This window comes from Cryptomeria japonica, chromosome 10 (genome assembly GCF_030272615.1).
Source record: "Cryptomeria japonica chromosome 10, Sugi_1.0, whole genome shotgun sequence".
NCBI lineage: Eukaryota > Viridiplantae > Streptophyta > Pinopsida > Cupressales > Cupressaceae > Cryptomeria > Cryptomeria japonica.
Genome location: NC_081414.1, coordinates 700,407,215 through 700,422,814, shown reverse-complemented (window position 1 = coordinate 700,422,814; position 15,600 = coordinate 700,407,215). Strand labels below are relative to the sequence as shown.

The 15,600-nt window shown below is 39.1% G+C and overlaps 2 long non-coding RNA genes across 3 annotated transcripts; one reads left to right on the top strand and one right to left on the bottom strand.

Annotated features, from left to right (window-relative positions):
- The first annotated feature begins 5,999 nt into the window (after positions 1 to 5,999).
- LOC131040473 (uncharacterized) lies at positions 6,000 to 14,776 on the top strand. Of its 2 annotated transcripts, none has more exons than XR_009359145.1 (3): positions 6,000 to 6,096; positions 14,197 to 14,259; positions 14,433 to 14,776. It is a non-coding gene; the product is annotated as an uncharacterized LOC131040473 (long non-coding RNA). The 2 variants fall into 2 exon arrangements; XR_009359144.1 differs by having other exon boundaries at positions 6,023 to 6,096; positions 14,474 to 14,776.
- On the bottom strand, positions 6,427 to 7,413 carry LOC131040475 (uncharacterized). The gene is made up of 2 exons (XR_009104874.2): positions 7,115 to 7,413; positions 6,427 to 6,919 (listed from the first exon to the last, which is right to left on the bottom strand). It is a non-coding gene; the product is annotated as an uncharacterized LOC131040475 (long non-coding RNA).
- Positions 14,777 to 15,600: the final 824 nt, after the last annotated feature.

Below are 15,600 nucleotides of genomic sequence, written 5' to 3'. Positions count from 1 at the left end.
GTGGGATAGAGACAAAGATTCAGATCCTGCCCCTAAATCAAAAGGAAGAAGGACTTATCTGACATCCAGTGCTTTAAGTGTGTGACAAGTATGGTCATTTTGCTCGGGATTGCAAATTCAGGTCTACTCCTTTGCTTCTTCTGCAGAAGTTGGCATAGGGACATCTTAGAAGGAGCAAAGGTCAAATGAAGACTTCCTTTTCTAAAAGGAGGAAATGTTAGAGGGAGCTTGTCAAGCTCAGAGGGAGCTAGTTTCTTTCAGCTTCAGAGGAAGCCACATTTTTTGGTTAATGCATTCTTCTTTGGGAGAAGTTTGAGGTGAAAGCCCTCGTTCCACCCTCTGCAAGTAGGTATGGTGGATCCACCCTCTGCGAGTAGGCATTGTGGTGAAGCATTCTTCTCTGGGAGAAGTCTAAGGTGAAAGCCCTTGTTCCACCCTCTGTGAGTAGGTATGGTGGATCCACCCTTTGCGAGTACGCATGGTGGAGATGCATTCTTCTCTGGGAGAAGTTTGAGGTGAAAGCCCTCTTCCACCCTCTGCGAGTAGGAATGGTGGATGTCATGGAAAAAATTCCATGATGCGCTTGTTCACCTTTTGGGAGTGGTGAACGTCATGTTGAGATGACAATAAGCACTTATGTCTTTCATCCATGGGAGTAGCCATGGTGGTAGTCACTATGTGACTTGGTCAGTCAGAAGGAATTCTCCCTAGCTAAGTGGGAGTGTTGTTCTGTAGCTAGGTTGGATCCCTTCTAGGGACGACCTAGTGCACAAAATGTCAAGTGGCCTGTGCCTTGACATTTAGAAATCTCAGTTGTAATATCCGATTAAGGGTAGGTCCTAAATAGGGCAAATTATTAATATATAACTTGTAAATTGTAAATAGGTCAAGGCCTATTCGATGTAACTTGTAAATAAAGTATTCAAATTCTTGTGACTTGGTGCCAAAATGAATAAGGCCGACCAAGGTTTGTTGTGGGCTTGAACTCATATATAAGTAAGATCATTTGAGGATCACAAATGCAATCAACCAAGCGAACACTCCTACTTCTGCTGTGCGAACTTCCTAAACAACAAATTAATCATCTAAGGCAGTGAACTATTCAGTGAATCATCTTCTAATTGGGCGAACTTATTCTCAGGCCTGCCGAATACGCTCTTAAGTCTACCGAGCCTGCTCCTAGGGTGTCGAATCTGCATCAAGGGTGTTGAACTTGATTCAAGGTTGCTGAATCTGCTCCAGACCTGAAGACATTCATCCTAGGGCATGCGAATATCGCCATATGGTCTGAAATCTGCATTCTGGGCAAGTTGATCAAGTCTAATCTGAGTTGTGAATCAGATAAGTTACTTGTATGCCCTAGAGGAGCTATGTTGTGATTTGCTGTTATATTACCTAATCGGATCTGAGATTTCTTGCTGGGTTTTCACCTCCAAGAGGGAGGTTTTCCCAGGATAGCATTGTGTTATGTGTTGCATTTATATTTTCTTTGTTATTTTCTTTCAGTCTGATTACTAAAATCAACACATTCTACTAGTGCTTTGGCTCTTCTTTGAATACGACAATTACTAGCACCAAGAAGGCAATTTAATTCACTCAAATAAGAAAATGGCATCCAAGCATCATCTATTGCCTCCTCACTTATAAAATCTAATACTGCAACCCAAGAAAATAAGAAGAGTAAATGACGGATTTTTAATTGTTAGTCAAGAACTTTTGTTTACAACTTCTAATAATATAATGCTACGATTACTATATAAATTGACCTCAGAAGCTACTCTCAGCTTAAATGAATAAAGTTTACAATTATGAATGTGTATGTGTGAGCATACCTTAAATAGCTACACATTTTAAGTTTTGGGGGATTTATTTTTCATGAGCACCATGAAAAATATAACAAGCCAATTAAAAAAAAGCAAAAAATCACCAAAAATGTTATCTATCAAATCTAGATGTTAGAAATTATAGAAAAGGCAAAAAATTTACCTATAATTTGCACAAACTAATAGGGAAGAGCTGAACCAAAAACATAAAGTCTAGTAAAAAACCTATGCATCTTGCTAAAATCCTGCAGGAAGAGGATGTCGTTGAAAATGATCTTAAAGCTGACTTGGAGGAGGAATATGAGCCACATCTATCTGATGGAGAGATTTATCCTTCCTCAGATTCACCCCCATCAAACCAACATTTTAATCTTTCAGCGGAAATCCCTAATCCATTCCTGTTTTCTTTGTCTTTAGTGCCTCAAGACCCGGTCTCTTCCTTAGATCAGAATGCTCAGAAACTTCTTCAAGACTTTATGATTGAGGATGAAGACCCGGAATCAATTTTAGATACACCACTAGCAGTTCTGTACTCTCAGATTAAGGAAAAAAGGAAACTAGGGCTGCATCAGAATCATGAGGGATTGGAGAAACCAGACTTTGGTTCTTCCCCTCCTAAGAAGGGTCGCAAATCCCTCATTGAAGCCAGAACCCAAGATATGGTGTTGCGGAGAATCAATCAAAATTACAAGATCTATGGAAAGTAGGGAAGGGTAATCCCCTTCCTGAACAACAATGAAAATCTTATCATGGAATGTTAGGGGTCTCAATGCCCCTAACAAACAAAGGGTGATCAAAAGAAGGATTCTTTTGGTCAGTGCAGACATCATCCTCTTGCAAGAAACCAAATTGGAAAGTAAGCAAGCAGTCACATTTGGAAGTGGAATTAGCCCTTTATTTCAAACATCTATGCAATTGACAGTGGCTTCAGAAAGGGCCTCAGGGGGCTTAATGATAATCTGGAAGCCTTCCCAAGTTAAAGTTGAGGGTATTGCTTCTAACAGAAATTGGCTTCTTGCCAAAATTACTCACCTTCAAACAAACACTACCTTTTTTGTTATAAACACTTATGGCTCAGTGTCCCCACACAAAAAGCGTCTCTTATGGTCCTCTTTAGATGGAGTCTTGTCTTCTTTGACTGAGGAACAACTTTTCATAGGAGGAGACTTCAATGCCATCAGGAAAGCTTTCGACAAAAGGGGAGGAATTACCCGCTTAGGTGGATTTCAACAAGACTTCAATGATTGGATTGAAAGGAATGGTCTATTTCAAATAGATTCAGGGGACACCTACACATGGACAAATAGAAGGAAAGGATTTAGTAATATAGCTGAAAAAATAGATAGATTCTTTTGGCAAGGTGACTTGAGGCTCTTTCCCTTTTCCCCCTCTTGTACTGTTCTCCCTTGCTCAGGATCAGACCATTATCCCATTTTGCTTTCTTTGCTCGGCAATCAGGATATTTGCAGAGCCCCATTTAGGTTTGAGAATATGTGGATGAAAGATCCAAACTTCCTCACTTTGATAGAGACTTGGTGGAAGGAAGAATCATTTGAAGGTTCAAAACTCTTTTGCTTTACTGCAAAACTAAAATTTGTAAAGCAGAAATTGCTCCAATGGAATTCCCAGCATTTCAAAAATATTTTTTCAACAAAAAGATCACTAGAAGAGAGAATGGCAGCACTAAATGATAAGATCATCTTGGTGGGAATGGATCGAGAATCATTTCATCAATAAAAGAATCTTCTCTTGGAGTATGAGGATATTTTGTCGAAAGAAGAAATCTTCTGGAAACAAAAGTCTAGAGAGAAAATGGGCGATAAAAATACTAAGTTTTTCCATAATGTAACAAAGCTTAGAAGGAGTAAGAACTGGATATCAAAATTGGAGACTAAGCATAATCAAACCATAGAGGAGCCTGATGAGATAAAGAAAGAGATCACCACCTTTTTCTTTAATCTCTTAAATAACATAGAAGGATCTCAATTGCCTGAACAAAAAAAGTTGCTGGAAGTGATCCCCAAGATTATCACAGATGAGCAGAATCAGAATCTAAATGAGAGAATTAAGTCGGAGGAAGTATTTCAAGCTCTTAATCAACTTCCCTTTGGTAAAGCTCTTGGCCCAGATGGTTTCCCTATGGATTTCTTCAAGAAGTGTTGACATATTTTAGGTCAGGACCTTGTAGACGCACTGGAATGCTCAAGAAGATCAAGGAGAATTCTCAAAGAAGTAAATAATACGACGTTGATGTGTTTTTCATGCACGTGCGAACACAGAATAAAATACCAAGGTATCTTATCCTCTCTTGAACAAAGTTTCCCCGAATGCTGAAGATTTCGCCGAAGGATCAATTGAGGCAACTCCAAGGTTCTTGTATGTAGGTTCTCTACTTGTGGATAAGCTCTTGTGGTATGATGTGATTTGCTAGAATCACAAGGGGACTTACGTTTGATGACCTGAGCATTTGATTTGCTGGAATCACAAGTCCTATCCACTAACTGGGAGTTAAAGAAATATCAAAAGATGAAAGGCTTAAAAAGTCTAATCTAGAATGTAAGAAGATGGATGAATGACTAGGTGGAGTCCTCCTGGGCTGGGTCTCACCATCAGATTGAACAACCCGACACCAACTCAGTGCGATCTTCTAAGGGATACTTCAAATAGATTCAAATCATACACCATCAAACACTAATCACCATTCAAGATAATGCATGAACAATAGATGTGTAATGACTTGAAATTAAGTTAATTCTATGCCAGTTGACCACGCAAGGCGCTCTTACAGTCAGCAAGAGGCTAGTGGTTTGGACTAGGCGGATTCCACACGAGTGGATTCAATAACTTCCTTAATTCAATCTAATTATTTACCATCTAAAATGAAGATTCAACAAGAGACCATGCATATTGCAAAGAAACGACATATTTCATCATAACTTCAATGAAAATGGAGTTCATTTACAATTTAGGCAACAATTTCTTCCCTTCTCCTAATCTACTCTATTTGCTATTCTATTCACTATTCTAGCTACTAACTCTTAACTCTTATCTATCCTCTGACTATTAACCGTTACAAATGAAGAGCCAAAGCTTTATATAGAAAGCTCTTTACATTTCAATAACTCAGATCAATTTGAGATCAATGGCCACGATTTTACAATGAAAACCCTAATTAGGGTTTGTTACAAGAAACTCTCCTTAGCCAATGAGAAAATTACATTCCATGACTGTGGACCAATAGATGTCAGGGGTAGGTACATCGGAGTTTGTGCCATCATAGAGGAATCAAATACATTGTATCTAGACATGCTGATGTAGACCTTCCCTGATTGGCGAGTGGTGACTGGAATGATGACTAGGATTCCACCTCAACTTGCACTTGTAGGTTTGGAAGATTTGATACTCGACATTACAAGCCTGCTCAAAGTAGTGGTGATAGGAAGTATTTATCGTGGTCAACCTCCAATCCTTGCTTGTCTATCTTGCCTTAGAATGGTTATATGATCTCCCTTTTGCCATCTTATGATCTATTCGTGTCAACGTGATAGAATGAGAACCTTGAAGATATTCCGCTCTACTGCTTGTAGGTGCTTAGTACTCTAAGTCTTCTTCATGCACTTGAGGTGTTCTTGACGCTCATGGAGCTTCTTGAAGAGGTCTTCCTTATATCTTGTTCTTGGTGTTGAAACTTTTCCTTGAGGTCTTTACTCCAATCTTCCTCCATTTGTTTCTTCATCTCCTGCAAAACAAATAACCAAGCATCAAATGATATCCCTTGTAATTATAACCTCCTAGTTTGATTTATAACCTCCTAGTTTGATGTAATTTGCAGGTTTAACAAGAGCATCTATAGAAGAGGTCACTCCGTGATTGAAGCAAATTTGTTGTCTTCTTGATGAATTCGCTCCTCCTAAACATCAGATCGACATCTTCAATGCTTAATTTGTCTTCCTTGATCATCAGGTCCGCTCCTTTAATGTCAATTTTGCCCTTGTGAGAATGATATTATTGCTTCTTGGTAAATTCGTCTTGCTAATGATTGAATTCTTCTCCAATATACTTCGCTGTTTTAAACTTGAAATTCGCCGACAGTTGGAGCTGCTTACAAAATTTACTAATGGAAAAGATGATGTTTTGTTTTGATGTTAGAATGATCTAATGAACTCCTTTATATGTGTGGCCTAGGCTAGAGACATGTCTTTGGGATGCAAGGCCGACTTGATCTGGGGTAAATAAAAAATGTAAATTACTCCTATTGATGCTGGCCGACTTGGTAAAGCTCACTTTCCTTTCAATCAATTCGACTTTTAAATTACGCTTGGTGCCAAAATACTTGCTTTGTGAGATTTCGCTTTGTCGCTTGCAAGGTACACAACTTGGTGAGAATTTCGTTGTGGACCCTTAGAGAGGGACATGAGCGAGCTAGGATGTAAGTCAAATTTTCATCAATATTTGATGAAGGCAAGCTTAGTTCTCACGACGTGCATGTAGTTTAGGATGCTTGAACACTTGAAACCACGATGAAGAAGACTTACAACACACCATCAGTAACATATTACTCATCCTCAATGCATTTCGCTCCTGTACCTTTGGAAGGTACCTGAGCGAACTAAGGGTTGATCTTAATTTTCTCTTTCACATACTCAATTTTCATTATCATTGGAAGGCTCATCCTGCAACAAATGCTTAAAGAAGGCTTGTCTTGATATTTTGATTAACAAAACACTCTTCTTCAAGAGATTTCGCTCCCGTACCTTTGGAAGGGTCAAGAGCGAAATTCTTCTTTCGATTCAATTCCTTCATTCCTATCACTTTGCTCAAGTCAATCTGCTCCCTACTTTGCTTAAAACAAGATCTTCTTAGCGCTTTAGGTGAGATAGGAGGTTCTTCCAAGAGATTTTGCTCTGGACCCTTAGAGAGGGACATGAGCGAAATTCTTCTTTTGGTTCAATTCCTTCACCATTCCTCAATACTTCACCTTGAACTTAGGTTTTGAATCCTTCTCCCATCATGATCAAGTCGATTTGTTCACTTGCTTCCTGAATTCATTTAGGTCTGATCTTGCTCTGATTTGCCTGAGTCTTTTATTTTTTCACCTGAAAGTAAAAAAACAAAATAATTTCAATCAAGAAGAATCAAACAGAACTTAACAACATTATTAGCTTTATCAATCTGGAAATGAATTATCTCTCGGTACTACTGTCTTGAAATCTAATATTCTTCACCTTCCATCAGATTGGACTCTGAAAGATGACACTTGGTGAAATTCACATCAACATGATTGAGATTACCTTCAAAATAAGTTTGATTCACCTTTCCCCCATGCTGGAAGTTAACTACCTTTATCTCTGCCTTGTTCAAATTGAGGGTTTTATGCTCTTCTACTGTAGATCATATTCGGGCCTGCCCTCCTCTTCTTATGATTTGATTTTGAATTTAAATCCCCCCAATGTTTTGTTTATGTGACACATCTTTCCCTTCAAAGGCCAGCTTGTTTATTTCCTAAGTGCCACACCTTACATTGTGTTTCATCGTGGCATGTGTTGGGAATATTAGGAGCCAAATAAAATGATGAGGTGGCTGCTTTCCTTTAAACAAATAAAAATAAAAAATGTCTTAAAAACTTTTTCCTTCACCTTAGAGTTTGGTGGGGCCCAATCAAGGCTACGGTGGTAAAGGAAGTCAAAGGAAATACTATGCCTTAAAACAAGCTTTTAAAATCTCCATTTCAGATTTTGTGGGGCCCAAGCAATATGTGGCATGGTAATTAAAACACTTAAAATCCCCAGGCTAAAGCTCGGTGGGTCCCAGTAAGGAAGGCCCTTAAAAAAAAATAAATTTGATTGCCCATTTTTGAGTGTGTGGGGCCCAAAAGGATGATATGATACATATGAGGGGGGAGTGGTAGGAAATTTTACGGGTAGCTGCTACGTGGAGAAAGAGGGGGGAATGGGATGTTGGAGGAAAGGGGGACATAAGGGATATAAATGATGGAAGTAGAAGATACGTGGGGGGGAATGAGGCTTAGGATGTGGGAGGTAAAAGGGGTTGGAGTTAGGATATGTTGGGGAATAAAGTGGAGTGGGAGGTATAAGTGGGTAATGAAAGGGTAAAGGGGATGTGGGTTATAATGGGAGTTATAAGGGGCAAGGAAAAAGGGTAAGGGGGTAGGGTGGTAGGTTAGGATAGGGATAGGGATAGGATACGGGTAGGCTAGGATGGGGGTTGGTGATAAGATGAAAAGGGTAGGTTAATGTGGTAGAGGTAGGCTTAGGGAAATAAAGGAAGTAAGACTTATGGGATGTGGGTTAGAATAGGTGATTTAGGGGAATAAAGGGGTAAAGGGGTAGGTAGTGTGGATGGTAGGTTAAAGGGAGTGTGAGATAGAAGGTATGAGGGGAAGGGAGATGTTAGGATAGAATAGGGGTAGGGGTAAGGTGGAAAGGAGGTTAGTGGAAGGAGGTGAGGGTGTAAGATGGAAGGGTAGGTTAATGTGGTAGAGGTAAGCTTAGGGAAATAAAGAAAGTAAGACTTATGGGATGTGGGTTAGAATAGGTGATTTTAGGGGAATAAAGGGGTAAAGGGGTAGGTAGTGTGGATGGTAGGTTAAAGGGAGTGTGAGATAGAAGGTATGAGGGGAAGGGAGATGTTAGGATAGAATAGGGGTAGGGGTAAGGTGGAAAGGAAGTTAGTGGAAGGAGGTGAGGGTGTAAGATGGAAGGGTAGGTTTAAGTTAAGATGTGAAGGTAGGTGAGGCCTAGGGTATGAAAGGTGGATGGAGGATAGAGGATAGGAAGGTAGGCGAGTTAGAAGGTATGGTAAATGAAAGTGAAGAGTGTTAGGGGAGGTGGAAATGGGAGGAAATGGAAATGGGAGTGATTGGGTTTGGGCACCCACTGACAGGGTCGACAGAAGTGGAAGGGATTATGCCTTTGCTGGGAAAAGGGAATGTTAAACCTCACTTCATTTCAAAGAGAAAGACTTGGCTAGTCCATGAGCAACTACGAACAAAAGGTTAATAGCAAAGACTCGACAACAGCTAACTAAACTAGGACAACTAACCTAGGAAGCGAAAAAGTGGGGGTCCTCATTTGCAATGGGGCGATGTGTGAATACATCACAACATACGTTTATAGCTCTCATACTAAAGAAGGAGAATGCATTAAATCTAGGAGATTTCAGACCCATCTCCCTAGCAATACAGTTTACAAAATTCTCTCAAAAGTCATGATGAACAGAATGGAGCCTCTCATGGCTAGTATTATATCAGATGAACAGACAAGATTCGTCCCAGGCCGCTCAATTCTTGAATGGGTAATAATAGTGCAAGAAGCAATCCATACTCTCCAAAGTACAAAAAGACCAGGTATGATAATAAAATTAGACATATCAAAAGCTTATGATAGTGTAGATTGGCGTTTCCTATGCAAAATCATGCAAGCCTTCGACTTTGCAAAGCAATGGATTGACTGGCTGTTCGAATGTATCTCAACTTCAAAATTTTCAATTCTGAAAGCCAACAAGCTTCTTCTCTTCTAGAAGGGGTATCAGACAAGGAGACCCTATTTCTCCGTTCCTCTATATCATAACGGGGGAGGCATTGGGAAGGGCAATCAAATCAAGCCATTTGAATAATCTTTTAGAGGGAATCAAAGTAACCAAGAACTTTGCAGTCACACACCAGCAGTTTGCAGATGATAACCTCCTCTTGGGGGCTGCAAAATTCAAGGAAGTAATCCACCTAAAACAGATTTTAGAAACCTATGGGAAGGCCTCAGGCCAAATAAGAAACAAGGATAAAACTAAGGTCTATTTCTTCTCTACCTCTAATCTCCTGCAGGCCAAGATCCTTAGAATTCTAGATTGCAGAGAAGGATCTCTCCCTTGCATCCATTTGGGCATCCCAATAGAGCTAGGTCTAAGGAACACTAAATCTTGGGACCCCTTAAAGTTAAAAGTGGAACAAAACTCAAACTCGTGGAAGGGAAAGTGGCTCTCTTGGGCTGGAAGATTAGTGATGATACAAGTAGTGGTCTTGGCTCTTCCTATTTACCTATTATCCATCTTATCCTTATCAGCAAGTGCCAATGCCTTTTTAATTAAGAAGATGATAATTTTTTTTTGTCAAAATAGTGAGGAAAAACACAAAATTGCCCTAATTGCCTGGGATAAAATAATCAAGCCCAAGACAATGGGGGGTTTAGGCATCAAGAATCTTAAACTGCAAAACAAAGCCTTAGGGGCCAAACTAGTCTGGAAGTTCATTAATAATCCTAACATCACATGGGTCAGGATGCTGGCAACCAAGTACCTACCAGATCAGGTTCCTCTCAATCTTCTTAGAACAAGCATTTTCCCCAAGTGATGTAGAACCTGTAACTTCATCATCTCTTGCAGAAAATTGGTTTCAGAACGGATTGCATGGGATATTCATGATGGATGATCAAGTCTCTTTTGGGAGGACTCTTGGGGTGGCTATCCATCTGTTGCGAACTCCCTTAACATACCTATAACAAAGAACTGGTTTAAGCAACATTGGGGTGTCCGAGTTAGAGACTATCTGGTAGAGGATGGCCCACCTGATACTCAAAGCTGGAGGTGGAAATCAATGGAAGGATTGCCAATCCTAGGGGATTCCTACTCTCAGAACTTCTAAAAGCAAGAAATATCAATCCGAGAAGAGGAAAAGATTCTTTAATTTGGGCATCCTCTAAAACAGGGCAGTATAACTCTAAAGATGGCTACATAGTGCTAGTCAGTAGTTCAAATCAGGACAAGCAGGATATTCCGAAGAAGCTGTTTTGGAGTTCCAATATCATTCCAAAGGTAGCGATTTTTGCGTGGCTAGCCTATCAAAGAAAATTTTAACTGCAGAAAAGTTTACAAAAATGGGGTATGAAGGACCATCAAGGTGCATTATGTGTAAAGCCTAGACAGAGATAGTGGACCATCTCCTACTGAATTGCCCCTTTGCATCCAAATGCTGGCGCTGGCTCTGTTCTAAATTGGGGCTGATCACAGCCCTGCCAAATGACATTAAATCCCTATTTCAAAGCTAGTATTTTCCAATTAAGGAGAGCACCTTGAGTTTAATTATGAAAGTGTCCCCATCATGCTTAGTTTGGGAAATTTGGAAGGAGAGGAATTGCAGGTTATTTGAAGACAAATCCATAAGGCTAGAATCAATCCTAAATTCAATTGAATCGGTAATAGTGGATATAGTAAATTGCAAAATAGCTTTCTCTTTGGAACCACGTAAAGTTTTCTCCTCATGGGATGAAAGCATCAGGAATAATTGGCATGGAATCAGGATCCTTTCATCCTTTGGGCAAAAAATCAACTCCAGGAAGGCTGCTACTTGGTCCCCTCCAAAGCCTGGCTGGCTAAAACTAAGTTTTGATGGTGCTTCTAGAGGCAACCCAGGCCCTTCTGGCATAGGATATGTAATCAGAGATCACTCAGGATCAATTATAGGGAAAATGGCAGAGCCGATTCCACCTGACACTAATAATATAGCAGAATTCAAAGCATTACAGCTTGGATTGACGGACTGCATAAAGCATGGTTTAAAAAACATTACAGTGGAGGGTGATTCAGAGATAGCAATAAATGCAATCAAGAGGAAGAAACCCCAAATTGGAGATTGCAAGGAATTTTAGACAACATAATAGAAAACTTGGCTAGAATTGAGCATTATGAAGCTAAGCATATTTACAGAGAAGCAAATTCAGTGGCAGATGCCCTTTCAAAAATTGCAGCCCAGGGAACCTTCATTCATTGGTGGGATCAGGGAGCCCAGCCTCTTGGCCTAGCAGATCGGATTAATGAGCAGGAATATGTCCCTCAAGTCCTTTAAGCTTAAATGCAAGAGACAAATTTTAGCGAGGCGAGAAATTTAGTTAAAGATGCTTCCCATCTCAAAGCAATCATCTAATGTCTATCTTTGGCGTTCTAGTGGTAACGACTAGTTTACCTTTTCAATTCAAACTTCACTTTTCTTCGGGCAATAGTGGGCTTAGATCCAGTGATGTCATCTCAACATATTCTTGAGCTAAGCCTTTCCTGACTTTGCTTCTCGAGACCTAGCTGGCAAAGCTGTCAAGTCGAACTCAAGGTTTGCGTTGTCCGAAAGGTAGATTTGGCTTGTCTGGGACAAAAACATACTCCGCCACCTTAGTTGGCGAATTAAATGCAATACTGCCCCACATAATTAGGTGTTAAAGATAGTGCCTGATTATCTTTCCTTAGCGTATTCTGCAAGTCGTTATCATTCTTATCTTGCCAAAATCATTCCAAAGCTCAGTCTGCCTCATTCCATTTCTTGTCTGATTGCCTTGCAACTGCTAATCATGTTGACTGAGCCTCCATATGGGTTTATTATGAGTGTCTACCCAAAGCCTACTTCCTGCTTTGGTGCAGACACCCCCATTTCCCTCTCGGCTTCGACGCGCCGAGTTTCTTTCAGAAGAATAACAGACTTGAGATTGAAGCGCCTCCTTCTCCACTCGGAATTTCTTGTTATATTGGCAGTTAAAATGATTCTGGGAAGTGGGCATTTGAACTGGGAGGAGTATCCCCGAGATAACACTAGCATTTCCTCCAGGTTTGTTGCTTCTCTGATGGATTTAAAACTATCCAAGCAAGCTGTATGGAGTCTTACTAAGAAGCTATTCCCAGAAGAACCTCTCCAGGAGTTCCAAGAAATTCTAAACAAGGCTCTCCATGATTCAGGGGCTCCTTAGCCAAGTGATAGAATTATGTTTAATGCCCACAACGAGCTTATCAATTACTACCCCTTCTTGCTAGACCTGAAAGGGAAGGATTTGGATAGACACAGGGTGTTTGTTGGAGTAGGCCTCAGATAACTCAAGTGGCGGTTCTTAGGGGAAAATCCAGAAGACTAGGGCAGAGAGGATGACCTCCTTCAATTTGCAAGATTTAATGGACTCCTGCCTATGAAAGCAGAAGATGAGAGGCTCCAAGCTGAGCAGGTTTGCAGGGGTGGAGCTAGAAGGGGCCGTCCGCCGAGCAGAGGTCTTGGGATAGCGAGAAATGTTTCTCCTCAATCTGAAATTTTGAACGATTCTGTGAGCTAGGTTTCTAATTTAGTTCTGTTTAAAGATACTTGTTGCTTATTTCTAGACTCTCGTAAGGTCAATTTTGGCTATATAATTTTAGTAAAGTCTTTGTTAATTTGGCAATAGAGAATCTGCCACCCAGACTTTCTATAGTTTTTTATGATCATAGATTGCATAATATTGATAGATTTTGGAAGGATAGAATATGTTGCTTATGGTCTGCTTGTTTGGAAGCTCCCCTTCTCGAATGCTGAGAAAGGTTACAAAAGCATCCAATAAGCCTTTTGATAATGCATCAACCAGCTATGTCAAAACTGTAATTATGCATAATTAATATAAATCTCGGCTCTGCCTTTACTGGTAAAAAAAAAATATCAATCTATCAAGCTTTGGATTGTGCACAATGTTTCTAAATTAACTTATTCAATTACGTAGCTGGGGATTGTTTGTATGACACAGTCCATGTCTTGCTTCATTGCGAATACACACGTAAATAAAATAGCTTAAAATTTGTTCTTTAGTTGGCTCTAGACTAACCTTTTCAAACCTAAATGCATGGTACCTATTAGAATGCCTAGCTTTATAATTCCATAAACTAAAGAATTTGTAAGCTGTTTTAAGAGTGGGGCATACAATGAACAGTTTCAAGAATAAGTGATGCTACAGGTAAAGCTAAAACTTTAAAAACCTAAAGATGGTATGGCATCAAAAACTCTCTCAAATTAGACAATTCTATGAATAGTTTGCTTTATCGTTATTCAAACAAAAGAACAATAAGAGTTTAAAAAAATACCAATAGAATAAACTCTGGTATGAATACTGTGTGAGGCTTAAATGTTACATCAGAAATGATAAACTGGCATTTACCTGCAGCTACGCAAGTATTATGAAGACAACAAATGTGAATTTTTTTTTTTCCCCTACTTTTCATAATTAAATTAAAGAATTTTTCATTTTCAAACTTAGATTATTTTTAGAGACAGTTTTTTATTCTAGACTTTTTTTATGTACTGCAACTTCATATACAGGTTATAGTATATTCTGTTAAAAGTATGATGTCTGTCATAATGCCTAGCTTGACAGCACAATGTTCATACAAATTATTTTCCCATTTTCAAGAACTCGCCTCTTTCATAAAAAAGCCATAAACGTTTTTAAAATTTTATTGTTAAAAGTTACAAGAGAAATCCTTCCAATCATCAAGAGAATCTCTTTGCGTTGTATTCACTAGATAGCATTCAGGAAACAAATCATTTGCCTTGTTTCTACTAACATATTTTGCATAATGTGTGCAGCAAGTGCATAGCAGTATACAACACTGTTGCTCCACCAATAGTTCTGATTCTATCTGGCCACAGGTATAATGACTGGTTTCTTAGTTTTGATTGATGCTTGTGCTATCCATTTAGCATTATATTACAAAAATGCTATAAGTTTAGTTCCATTAATATTTACAAAACACATGCGCAAGCTGTTCTATACAAAACAGATTTACTCCAATATATTCACTAATATTTCTTGCAATTGGCAGGGACTCTAGCTCTCGCAGAGCGTATTTCTTGCAATTGGCAGGGACTCTAGCTCTCTCAGAGCTCTTGTTTTTCTACGTTCCACTTGGTTGAATCATCCAAGAAAGAGAAGACAAAAAAAGGGCATTTACATCTGCTTCGCGACAATAAAAAGGATCGATTGTAGGCCGGGAGCATCCATGCCAAGGGAAAAAAAAGCCCCAAAATAATGCATCCAAATTTGGTCATCTACGAAACTGTGGCAATGCTTCCTTTCTGAACTGCTACTCCTCTTTTTATATATCCTTGAAACCCATTACCCTTTTCCATCTTCATATTCATATTGATCTCAGTTGCAATCCAAGGATGGAAAACGGAGCTACTAAATCTGGTAATTCAAGGAATAACAAATCATTCTGTTTTCTTTTCCTTTCCAAGAAGCTATGCATGATCCTCTTTTTATTGTTTGCTTTGGGTATTGAAATAGGGAGTGCAGGAGCAGTAAAAAGAAGCTGGCCAGAGCTGGTGGGAGCAGATGTTGAACATGCAAAGGCAATTGTGAAGCAGGAAAATCCAAGTGTGACCCCAACAATTGTTCCAGAGGGATCCTTCGTCACCTGTGATTACAGACAAGATCGAGTAAGAATTAAGTCAACTCCGAAACCAACAAGGTTGTTTCAGGTCCCAAAATAGGTTAAGCCTCACATGCAGATGCCGAAATACCCATATACCCATCTTTTGTAAAATTTCAGTGTTTTAATTTTAGGTCTCTGTTGAAGAGTTCTTTCTGTGGAATGACTTCCTCTATAATTTTCACGAGCAATATTTAATTTACCAAGAGTGAACTGCGTGTGTGATGATTGGGAATAGCAAATCAGAGTGAATAAATCTTCATTGGAAATAGCAAATCAGATTTAAAAAACTAATGAACCAGCATACCTCAGCAGTCGTTCGTATGTACGTATGTATGGTGATAATTGTGTAATTACAAATAATTTAATATGTACAATATTTCAATCAAGTGTAAAGGAATTATCAAATCATCTATAATAATATTGTATGTCAAGTACAACAATCTATGACTTATTTGATTCTTGATTCTTTTGACAATGTGATTGAATGAACTTTATAATTTTTCAACATTTTGAAATTATATATTTACATTAAAAATGAAAATTACTAGTTGCATAT